The sequence below is a fragment of the Molossus molossus genome, unplaced genomic scaffold (genome assembly GCF_014108415.1).
Source record: "Molossus molossus isolate mMolMol1 unplaced genomic scaffold, mMolMol1.p scaffold_m16_p_6, whole genome shotgun sequence".
Classification (NCBI taxonomy): Eukaryota; Metazoa; Chordata; class Mammalia; order Chiroptera; family Molossidae; genus Molossus; species Molossus molossus.
The window spans coordinates 13078945-13089917 of NW_023425399.1; the positions used below are offsets into that span (position 1 = coordinate 13078945).

A 10973-nucleotide genomic window follows, 5' to 3' on the forward strand; every position below is an offset into this window, starting at 1 on the left:
GCCATGAGTACAATGAGGGTTTCTTTAAGAATTACAGGAATTCAGCTGCAGCTATGTTGCCCCTGAGACTGAGGGTGGAGAAGGTTTGGGGGATATCAGGAATTCAACCGGGACGAATTCCGCTGGAGATGTCTGTTCGGTTCCAAGTGGAAAGAGCAGGCCAATAGCTGGACACGTGGGGCCGGAGCTCAGGGGAAGGGCTCAGACTAGCAATACAAAGTTAGGATTAAATGAGAGAATCAAATGCAGTGTTTAGGCCACTGAGAATCTTAGAAAACAGACAGACAGGTCTATGCTGGGCACTTGTCTGGGCTCATTCCCTGCTAACTTGTTCCAGCATTTCAGGGTGCATTAAACTGATGCTTCTGCAAAATCACATATTTTACAGGTCTAAGTCCTTCCAGGACTTTCAGAGATGGGTTTGAACAAACCCTGTCTACCAAGGACTGCGGAACTTTCTCCAAAAACCCATTTGGAGTTAGTTTAGCCCTCATAGATTCCAACTCAATGGATCTAGGTCTTCATTTTGTAAAAAGTCCCCAGATGGTTTTGATGGACACCCTGAGTATCATCCATCAGTCAGAATCTTGGATGCTAAACTCTTAATGCCGAGAATATTGTAAACGAAGAACAAAAGTGGAAACCATCTGAATATCCAAATGATAGAGGTGGGTGTTCTCACCCTCATTTTATAGGCGAGGGATCTGTAGCTAAGAGCTTAAACAACATTCCAATGGTGACTGGCAGTCAGGGTTCGACACATGCTTTAGGGCCAAATGTGTGAGGTATTTGCATTACTATTGACTGGTTGATTGAGAGAAATTGAGAGAGAGAGAGAGAGAGAAGTTGAGAGAGAGAGAGAGAGAGATTGATTTGTTGTTCCACTTATTTATGCATTCATTTGGTTGATTCTTGTATGTGCCCTGACCGGAGATGGAACACATAACCTTGGTGTATCGGACGATGCTCTAACCAACTGAGCTACCCAGCCAGGGCCCCAAGTGTGTGTTGTGGTCACCACACCATGACACTGCTGCTCAGATACGTCAGGAGTAAGTCCCCCTGCCCTCTTGCCTGAAAGAGGTAAGGATTTAGCCAGTGTGTCTCCGATCCTGTTACAACAGTCAGAAGACCCAAGAGGCTGCCTGTGCCCCGGTCCTCACAGGTGCACTTTATTAGCTGCATGAGAAACAGCCTGAGAGGCAAAGTGCCAGCTGCCCCCCTGCTCAGTCATTCTGCAGTCTTTCTCCCACTCCCCTGGGTGCCCAGCACCAGGTCATGACCCTCTCCCACCTCAGCACTGGTCCTTGGGGTCCTGGCAGGAGAGGGTTAAAGTCCTGAGAACTCAGGGACGCTTCTCTCATGAGAATGGAATGTGGAGGGGAGCGAGTAGCGGGCTGCAGGCTGCCCAGTGCTGAGCTTGGCCATTGTTACAGAACAATCCACCCCCAGGAACAGGACAGCAGACGCTAATTACAGGACACTGTGTTGTCGTGTAATTATGAGGCCTCTGTGACCATCAGCATAAGAAACTGAGCTCACTGGCTGGCGGTAGCCATAATTGTCCCCAGACTGCTTTGCCCAGGATTTGGAAGAACTAAAATAATTAACTCAGGGCATCCTAAAAGACAGCCCAGAGGTTCTCTACTTCTAGTCACATTAATATCACCTAGACGCTTGACAAACACGCAGACCCTCAGGCCCCACTTCCAGACACTTGGTGGGGCTGAGTGGAAATGAAGGTGGTGGGCTGAGATTTATAGAAGTCCAACTTCAGCCCCCCTTGGGAGCTGGCAGAAGTCCCGGCAACCTTAATGGAGCTTTCTAAGTACCCTCGCTCCCTTAGCAAGGACATCGGTGCCCCGCTGATGTTGCCTGAGCCTATGCGTTAATAAATACATCCTCAAACGCTGCTTGAACCCCCGAGCCAGCTCACCAGGAAGATCAGGGGAGATGGCCATTTCTCTGCTCACACAGAGCCTCGGATCTGGTGGGAAGATATCACAGAGGACAGTGATCCACCTGGGTGATGAGGGTGCTGAGGAGGGGAGGGAATGGAGCTGGCGGAGGCTTCATCAGAGGGTTCCCCCATCCTGATGCCTGAATTAGTCAGGTGACTTCAGGCAAGAATCAGAAACCTATGGAAATTCGCTTTGGGTAAAAAGGATAATTGACGGGTAAGTTTGCTTAACGTGGAAAGAGCTGCAGCCGGCCCCAGAAATAACCAGAACCCCAAAGCAAAAGCCTCCAGAACGCTCTCGACCTCATCCTCACATACTGGCTTTCTGGGCCACCTGGACAGCACCGATTCCAACCTATCCCATCTGAAAGATGGAGTTTGAAAACTCCCAGGAAGGCTCCGGTTGTCCCAGTAGGATCCCTGTAGCCCAGGGTAGTAAGCTGCAATGATTGACAGCTCACAGAGCCAAAGGGAGGAAACGGGATGGGAAGCCTCGCCCCCAACACGAGGAATGTGGAACTAGGCAAAATGTGTTTCCTCAGCTCCTCACATACCTTATTCCATTTAAACCTCACAACCACTGGGTGTGATAGGAGGAAGTGTTCCCCCCTTTTTTTTAAAAAAAAAAAAAAAAAAAGGTCTTTTATTGATCTTTAGAGAAAGAGGGAGGGAGGGAGGGGGTCAGAGAGAAAACATCGTTGTGAAAACAAGACATCAATCGGCCGCCTCCTGCACGCCCCCTACCTAGGATTGAGCCAGCCATGTGCTCTGACTGGGAATCGAACCAGTAACCTTTCAGTGCATGGGACAATGCCCAACTAACTGAGCCACACTGGCCAGGGCCATAGTCCCCATTTTGACAGATTAAAAAAGACAGACTTGGGAAGTTTAAGTGACTTTCTCAAGGTCACACAGCTAGCCAGTGGCAGAGGTGGACTTCCTGACCAGGTCTCCCTCTATCCCAAGTCCATGCCGTCCGCTGTATTGTGTTGAATGACCTGTTAGGTGCATGATGGAGAAGTCCAGGTGTACCAACAAGAACGGGCAATCCTGGGGGCAGCTGCACAGGAGAATGGACAGGCGAGCTGGGATCACATCCCAGAGAGATGCGAATGTTAGACTAAACCTCGTCTCTTATTTAGAAGCCAGTGGGGAGCCCATGAGGTGTTTTGAACCAGTGTGTAATATTGGATTTGGGGTGCTAACCCAGATCTCTAAATGCTGGCAATGTGCTGGTCAGTTAGGTTCTCGGGGACCACACACTGTTACAGAAGCATAGACTCGCAGCTCCTGGAATCTATGCTGTCAGCCACCCTCACCTGGACACCCTGAGACCCTGGGCTGGCCAGATTCTGGACTCGATATCTGTGAGTCCCCCTTTAACCTCACAACAAGGAAGAGAGAGGTGTGATGGTCCTTGTCACGGGGTCCAGGCCAGTAGGTGGGAATGTAAAGAACAGAGCTCCTGCCCTGACAGGATTTACCCAAATGGTCACAGACTCAATTCCTAGTCAAGGGCATGTACCTGGGTTGCAGGTTTGATCCCCGGCCCTGGTTGGGATCATGTGGGAGGCAACCAATCGATGTGTCTCTCTTACATCGATGTTTCTCTCTCTCTCTCCCTCCTTCCCTTCCCCTCTATCAAAACAATCAATGGAAAAATATCCTAGGGCAAGAATTAACCAAAAAAAAAAAAAAAATGAAGAAGAAGAAAAGAAAAGAACAGAGCTCCCAAAGGAGTCAGAAGAAGGAAGGTGGAGTCCAAGGCTGTCCACCGGACTGGAGTTCAAGGCAGGACTCTGGGTTCAGAGGTGAACACACTCTCGCTTTCTTTATCTCGAACAGAAATCCTGTTTGGGAGAGAAACAGCAACCTGAAGTGACCTCAATCAGTGCTGGTTTGGGATGATTAGAGATGGCACCTGACAGAATCAGTAAATAAGGAGAGCAGGGAAATTTGACAGAGATTTAGTAATTATTGCTGGAGGTAGCACCTCAGAATTGCAAGTGTCAGATGTCTTCGTAAACAAGCCTTTGAAAGCTCACTTGAAAATCAATACAGGAAATGGTTGTCTGTGGAAATCGTGCACCTCCACCAGCGGCGCGAATTAAAACAACCCCAAAGCTGTCCTGACATAATGGATTACTGTGGCCTGGGACAGACATTTTTCTGTGATGGCAAACGCGCAGATTCAAACACGAGTGCATCTCGAACCCCTCAAATGGACACGCAGACCAGGCACTGCGGAAAACCGTGTTGGATGATTTCAAACACAGCTCTGTCGATGACAAGGACACCGATGTCCAAGATGCCGGTGAAGAGTTTGAATGACATTGTTTCTTTTAAAACGAGTAGAAAAAAGCAGTATATTGAATTCGTTGATAACACATCAGTTAAAATGTGTATATGTAAATGAAATGGTTCTAGTAAAATTTATAAGTAAACATCTATTTCCTTGATGCCCTACTGGTTGTTGATATAGAAGCTGGCCAAGTTTTGGGAGCCTATTGTAAGTTGGAAAAGGGGTGGGGGGGCTTTATATTTGTGGTCGCCCTGTATTTAAATACACGTGGTATTGGATATTACTATGGCTACGGCACTTTCCCAGCTCCATGTTGCCCGGAGGGTTCAACGAATATAGAAAAATATACCCACTTTCAGTTAAAGATGATGAATTGCACCCAAGCTTTGAGGTCCACTCCCCTTAGAAATCCCATTAAAACAACCATAAAAAATCAACAAAGAAGGCCTATATGAACCCGGACCAGAAGGAGAAAAAGCAACCAGCATGTTTTGGAATCTGGAGAGCAGGTGACAAGTGAAAGTTATTTAGCTCAAAACGAAGCAAGCTGAATCTGAAGGCAGCAGGAAGTAAATCCAAGAACAAACTTAATTTACACTCCAAAAGTGCCCCCAACGTGAGCTACTGTTATCAGGTGTGCCTGGAGGTAGAGATGAGGGTTCAACTAAAAGTTGGAGGATTCATTAAAAGTCTGTTTAAGAGACAGCTGGACATCCTCCCCATCCTTCCCCTGCCTCTTCACACCCAGGCGGACACTGATGGTCTGGTCTCCGCGGAAGGGAGCACAGTTGAAGCAAACAGAAGAAGTAAACACACACATCCTGGATCCTGACATCCCCAAACCTCTTCCCCTACTCGGCTGGCGGAACTCCAATGGCCAATACTTTCTCCAGTCAAAAGACCGTCCAAGTCTTCTCTTCTCTGGGGAGTCTGACCAGCATGATGGAAAAGACCCTAAGACCCTGACACTGGGATTCCCCAGGAAATGACCAGCCAAACCCCCAAAGTGAAACAGCCAGCAAGCTCTACTGATGTTCTAGAGCTTCCAATAAATTTCTTAGTCCCCTGTTATTAACTATGTTCCAATAACTAAGTGCTACCAGACATCTGAGGTAAACCTGTAATATGAAAATCAGAGAACAGAACAAAGGGGGGGGTGGATATTGTGCCCCCCGCCCCCATATGTCCATGCCCTAATCTAGAACCTGTACATAGGTTACATTACATGGCACGTTTTCGGGTTAAAGGTTGCCAAGTGCAATTAAGGTTGATAATGAACTGATTTTGAGATAAGGAGATTAGTTTAGATGATCCGAATGAGCCCGATCTAATCCCGGGCAGCCGACAGCGTTGCCTGGCCATGGTCAGGGGGAGGCGTGACAGCTAGAACCGTTCGGGGAGGTGGACCGTTACTGGCCTGAAGGATGAGGAAGGGAGCGAAGAAAACAGATTAAGAAACACGGCCCTGCGACACCACGATTTAGCCCAGTGAAATCTGTATTGAACTTCTACCCTACAAAATAAGAAGATAATCAATGTGTGGTGTGTTAATTTGTTACAGCAGCAAGGAAACGCGGTGCAGGGGATTTAAAGAAAGAGCTAGGATTCGGGAAGAAGAAAATCTCTTTTTATTTTATTTTAGTTTTAGTTTTCCCTTTGGCTGCAAAACCAAAAACGAGCAAGCAAACAAACGACAGCAAAGAACTCGAAATGAACTTATCAGAGGATGAAAATCCCTCCTTTCCGGGGAGCAGAAGGCAGACCAGTGCAGGTGACCCTCCGGGCCACATCCACCCTGCTTCCCTGCCGCTGGCACTCAGCTGGGTTTTGATCCTTCTTTGAGTCATAGTCTGGATCATTTTCCTCATCTTCTTCTTCCCCTTCTTCATCCGCTTCTTCACCTTCTTCATCATCATCATCATCATCGGCATCTTCTTCAATAGCTTCTCCGGTGATTTTGGGATCATACACCCATGTAAAAAGTGACCAATTTTAAAGTCTGCAGCAAGGATAGCTTCAGCAGCGGCGGCCAGACCTCCACTCACAGGAGGGGCAAAAAATGAAAGGACGAGTCATTGGAAACTGTTTTGGTCACAGTACGAACTGTCCCATGTTCCTTGTGTTTCTGTTTCTTTTTAATGGTTTTCAAAGTGACATTCTTCCCCTTTTTCCAACCTCTCCAGCACCCTGTACAACCCATAATTTCTGGTCCATCAAAAGAAAAGGGATGAGAATCATCTGGCTCTGACCTCATTCTGTATGTCTTTGTCAACACTTCATTTGTGAAATATTCATTGGGTTCAAAGTGGAATTCTAAAGCAAAAGTCATAGGCTGGCCGGCATCCAAGAACTTCACTTAGATATCTCTCAAGTGCTTCAGAATAGGTTCATCATGTTCCTGGACCATATCACTGAGCAAGTCAACATTCTTAAAAACAGTCAACCAAAACTGAGGAATTCCCTTGGGGCCTTATTTTTCTTCATCCTTTTCCTCATCTTCCATCTTGGCTTTTTCTTTCAGCTCCTCTGAAATTTCCCCTTCCTCATCTGGTTTCCATTCACATCCTTCCTCCCTAGGTTCATAGATTGCATTAATGATCTCAAATCGCTTATCAAATAAAGGCTGATAGAGAACAGCGTACTTTCTTTCAAGATCACGAGCTTCCTCACAGAACGTGGCTTCTCTCTGTGCACATTTAACTTGAAGGTTTTCAGAACAGTCACTCGTCTTTTAACTACCTTAGGCAAGCTTTCCATGTATCTGGTCGGTGCTTCTACCAGACCATCAGGTCTTGCTCTTGCAAGAATCTGAGGATTTTCCATCATGTGAACAGTCAGCTGACATGCTATGGTTTGTATTTCTTCATCAGTTTCTTCTTCTACTTCTTCAACATCATCCGCATCTTGATCAAGTTCAGACTGCTCTTTGTTGTCAATGTCTTCCATGTTGTAAGAACTTCAAGTATCGATGGCTAGCATGAGGGGCCAGGCGGCCCGGGCCGCGCAGTGACTTGGGGCAGCGGTGCGAGCAGTGGAGACGGAGCCACGACCAGATGGCGCTTGAAAATCTCTTTTTGAAAAGTATTACAGCCCTGGCCAGTTTGGCTCAGCGGTTAGAGCGTCGACCTGCGGTCCAGAGAGACCCGGGTTCGGTTCCCGCTAAGGGCATGTACCTCGGTTGCAGTTTGTCCCCGGCCCTGGTCGGTCGTGCGGGTGGCAGCCACTCGATGTGTTCCTTTCACATCGATGTTTCTCTCTCTCTCTCTGTTCCTCTCTCTCCCTCCCACTCTACCTGAACAAAAAAATGGGAAAATGTCCTCGGGTGAGGATAAAAAAAAAAATATTACAGCCCTGGCCGGTTTGGCTCAGCGGTTAGAGTGTCAACCTGCCGTCCAGAGAGACCCGGGTTCAGTTCCCACTAAGGGCACGTACCTCGGTTGCAGTGAGTCCCTGGTTGGTTGTGCGGGAGGCAGCCACTCGATGCGTCCCTTTCACGTCGATGTTTCTCTCTCTCTCTCTCTCTCTCTCTCTCTCTCTCTCTCTCTCTCTCTTTCTCTCTCTCTCCCTCTCTCTCCCTCCCACTCTATCTGAACAAAAAATGGAAAAAAATGTCTCCTCGGGTGAGGATAAAAAAAACAAACAAAAGTATTACAGCCCAGCTGGTGTGGCTCAGTGGTTGAGTGTCAACCCATGCACCAAGAGTTCAGCGGTTCGGTTCCCGGTCAGGGCACATGCCCAGGTTGTGGGCCCGATCCCCAGTAGGGGGCATGCAGGAAGCGGCCAATCGATGGATGTTTTTATCTCTCTCTCCCTCTCTGTTCCTCTCTCTCTAAAATCAATAAAGAAAAAGTATTAAAAATAAATAAATAAAAAGTATTACAGAAATAAAGTATTGCAAGCATGGAGTAGGTACAATATTCTTCTATTTTTCAAAAAGCAACATGCTGAGAACAATGAAGTACAGTTGAAGTTAAAAATATGATAGGAGAACATTAAAAAAAAAAATCAATAGCTAGGTTGGAAGATACAGACAAGGAAGTTTCCCCGAAAATAGATCAAAAGGGCAAAGATATAGGAAATAGGCAAGAAAAGAAACTGTCCAGAAGACACCACCTGCAAATAAGAGGAAATCCAGAGAAATATAGAGGAGAGTCAACAACAAAACAATAACGACTACTTGCCCCAAAGAGAAACACATTGATTCCCAGATTGAAAAGGATCATGAGCTCCTGACGAGATGGACAAACACGATTCATGCTCAAGTGGATCATCATGAAATTTCAAAACACTAAGAGCAAAAAGAAGATATTTAAAATATTTCTGATTAATTTTACACCACCTAACTTGTCCATTTCTGAGAGTAATATGTTAAAATGTCCAACAACAAATAATGAATGATCTGCCCAACCAATGTGGCTCAGTGGTTGAGTGCCAACCCATGTACCAAGAGGTCACTGGTTCAATTCCTGGACAGGGCACATGCCCAGATTGTGGACCTGATCCCCAGTGGGGGGCCAATCCATGTTCTCTCTCATCGATGTTTCTATCTCCCTCTCCTCTCCTCCCTCTCTAAAATCAATAAAGAACATAAAATTTAAAAAACAAACAAAAAACAAATAATGATTAACATCTTGAGGTTCGGTCCATTGTTGCTTGATATATATTTAGTGTATAATTATTTTATTTTTCAATTACAGTTTACATTTAATATTATTATGTATTAGTTTCAGGTGTATAGCACAGTGGTTAGACAATCATATACTTTACAAAGTGGTCCCCCTGATGTTTCCAGTACTCACCTGGCACCGTACATAGTTATTACACTATTATTGACTATATTCCCTACGCTGTAGTTTATATCCTGGGACTATTGTGTGACTGACTACCAATTTGTACTTCTTAATCCCTTCACCCAGCTCCCCTGTCCCACCCCCCTCTGGCAAAGTGCATATATTTTTGTGTTATTTATATTTTCTTATTATATTGTTTCTTTCACTCATATACAACCTTTTGCTTTGCTCACTATGAAATTTTTACATTCAATGTTATTTACATTCAATTTCACATACTGAAATTGCTACCCTAGATCTCTTTTGCTATTTACCTGGAATCCAATCTTTGTCTAACTTTCTTTGGCTTTTTGTATTAACTGTATTTCTTATTTTTTACAATGGAATATTGACTCCTTTTAAAAAATCTAATCTTAGGTGTCTGTCTTTTAATTAATGAGCTTGATTCGTTTTCATTTATTGCCATTATTATCTTAGAACATATCATTTACACTTATAAGGATGTGTTTGTTTTCCTCTCTGCTTTCCATAGGATAAAGAGAATTTTCTTTTGCTGAGTTAAAGGTGTATATTTTGCTTTTGGTCTATAATGGTTGTCCTTAGTTTGAGTCCATTTTCTCTTATTTATGTATTGAAATTGACAAATATTGATATCTACTTCTTATTTTCCATATTACTTCTAGTAGTCTCTTTAAAAAAAAATGTTTTTATTGATTTTTAGAGAGGGGGGGGAGGGAGAGAGACAGAAACATTCATCAGCTGCCTGCTGCACACCCCTCTGGAGATCGAGCCTGCAACCTGGACTGGGAATCGAACCGGGACCTCTCAGTCCATGGGACGACGCTCAGTCCACTGAGCCATGCCAACTGAGCTCTAGACGTCAGTCTGATTTTTGTTTGTTAGCAATCTGCTTTATCTCCCAAAGCATCTAAAATTTTTCTTTGCTGTTCTTATGTCTGGCCCTAATGCAGGTATAGGTTTTCCCTCTCTCTTGTACTTGGTGTTCTCTAGGCCTTTTCAAGTCAGAGCTCTCATCTCCAATTTTAGAAAGTTGACTCACCACTGTTTATTCAAATATTTCATCGTGTCTGTTTTTCTCCCCTCCTAGATCTCTTATATCCCGAATATTAGCAATTCTCCTTCTATTCTCCATATTTCAAAGCATGTAAAAAAAATGTTTTCCCTCTTTATCATTTCCTGCTGCCGCTTGGTCGAGTTCTCCAATCTTATCTTCCTTTCATTAAATTTCTTCTTCAGCTGTTTCCATCCTGCTGTCGGTCTCGTTTCTTGTATTCTTTACTCCAATGATTATGTTTTTCATGCTTCATTTTTCCACTTGGTAGTCTAAAAACAATGATTGCTTTTTCTTCATACTCTTAACATCTTCCCTGATTTCCTTAATTCCTTTTATAATGCTTATTTTAAATTCTGGATCCATCTGTCTCAAGAATTCTGTTTCACCGCAGTGCCTTTGGCTTCTTGTCTGTCTTTCATAAGAGGTGGGCTTCTCAGGTGTCGAGTTCTTCTGGCCCGAGATGCCCGGGTCCGCGGTGGCCACAGAGTGCCCAGCTGCCTACTGCACCAACCCCAGGGGTCTGGGCAGCTGCTCCAGTGTCTGTGGTGAAGGGGGGCATCAAAGACGCTCTCGGGACACTTCCCAAGGAGTGGCAGGAGTGGAACTTTTTAAACCCAGTGGGTTATAATTCTGGTTCTGCGCTAGAATCACACGTGGACATTTTTAAACACCGCCGCACCACAGACTAATAAAATCACAATCGGTGGGATGAGGCCTGGAGTGGAGTGGAGATTGTCTCAACACTGTGTTTTGGGGGAAAATATTCGAATTTACAAAACACTTGAAAAATAGTAGAACAATGAATGCCTGTATGGTCTTCACCTGGATTCATCAGATGTTGCCACA

General features: G+C 45.0%; 1 pseudogene; it reads right to left on the reverse strand.

Annotated features, from left to right (window-relative positions):
* Nucleotides 1–5981: 5981 nt before the first annotated feature.
* LOC118618435 lies at nucleotides 5982–7214 on the reverse strand (annotated as a pseudogene).
* Between the last annotated feature and the right edge of the window lie 3759 nt (nucleotides 7215–10973).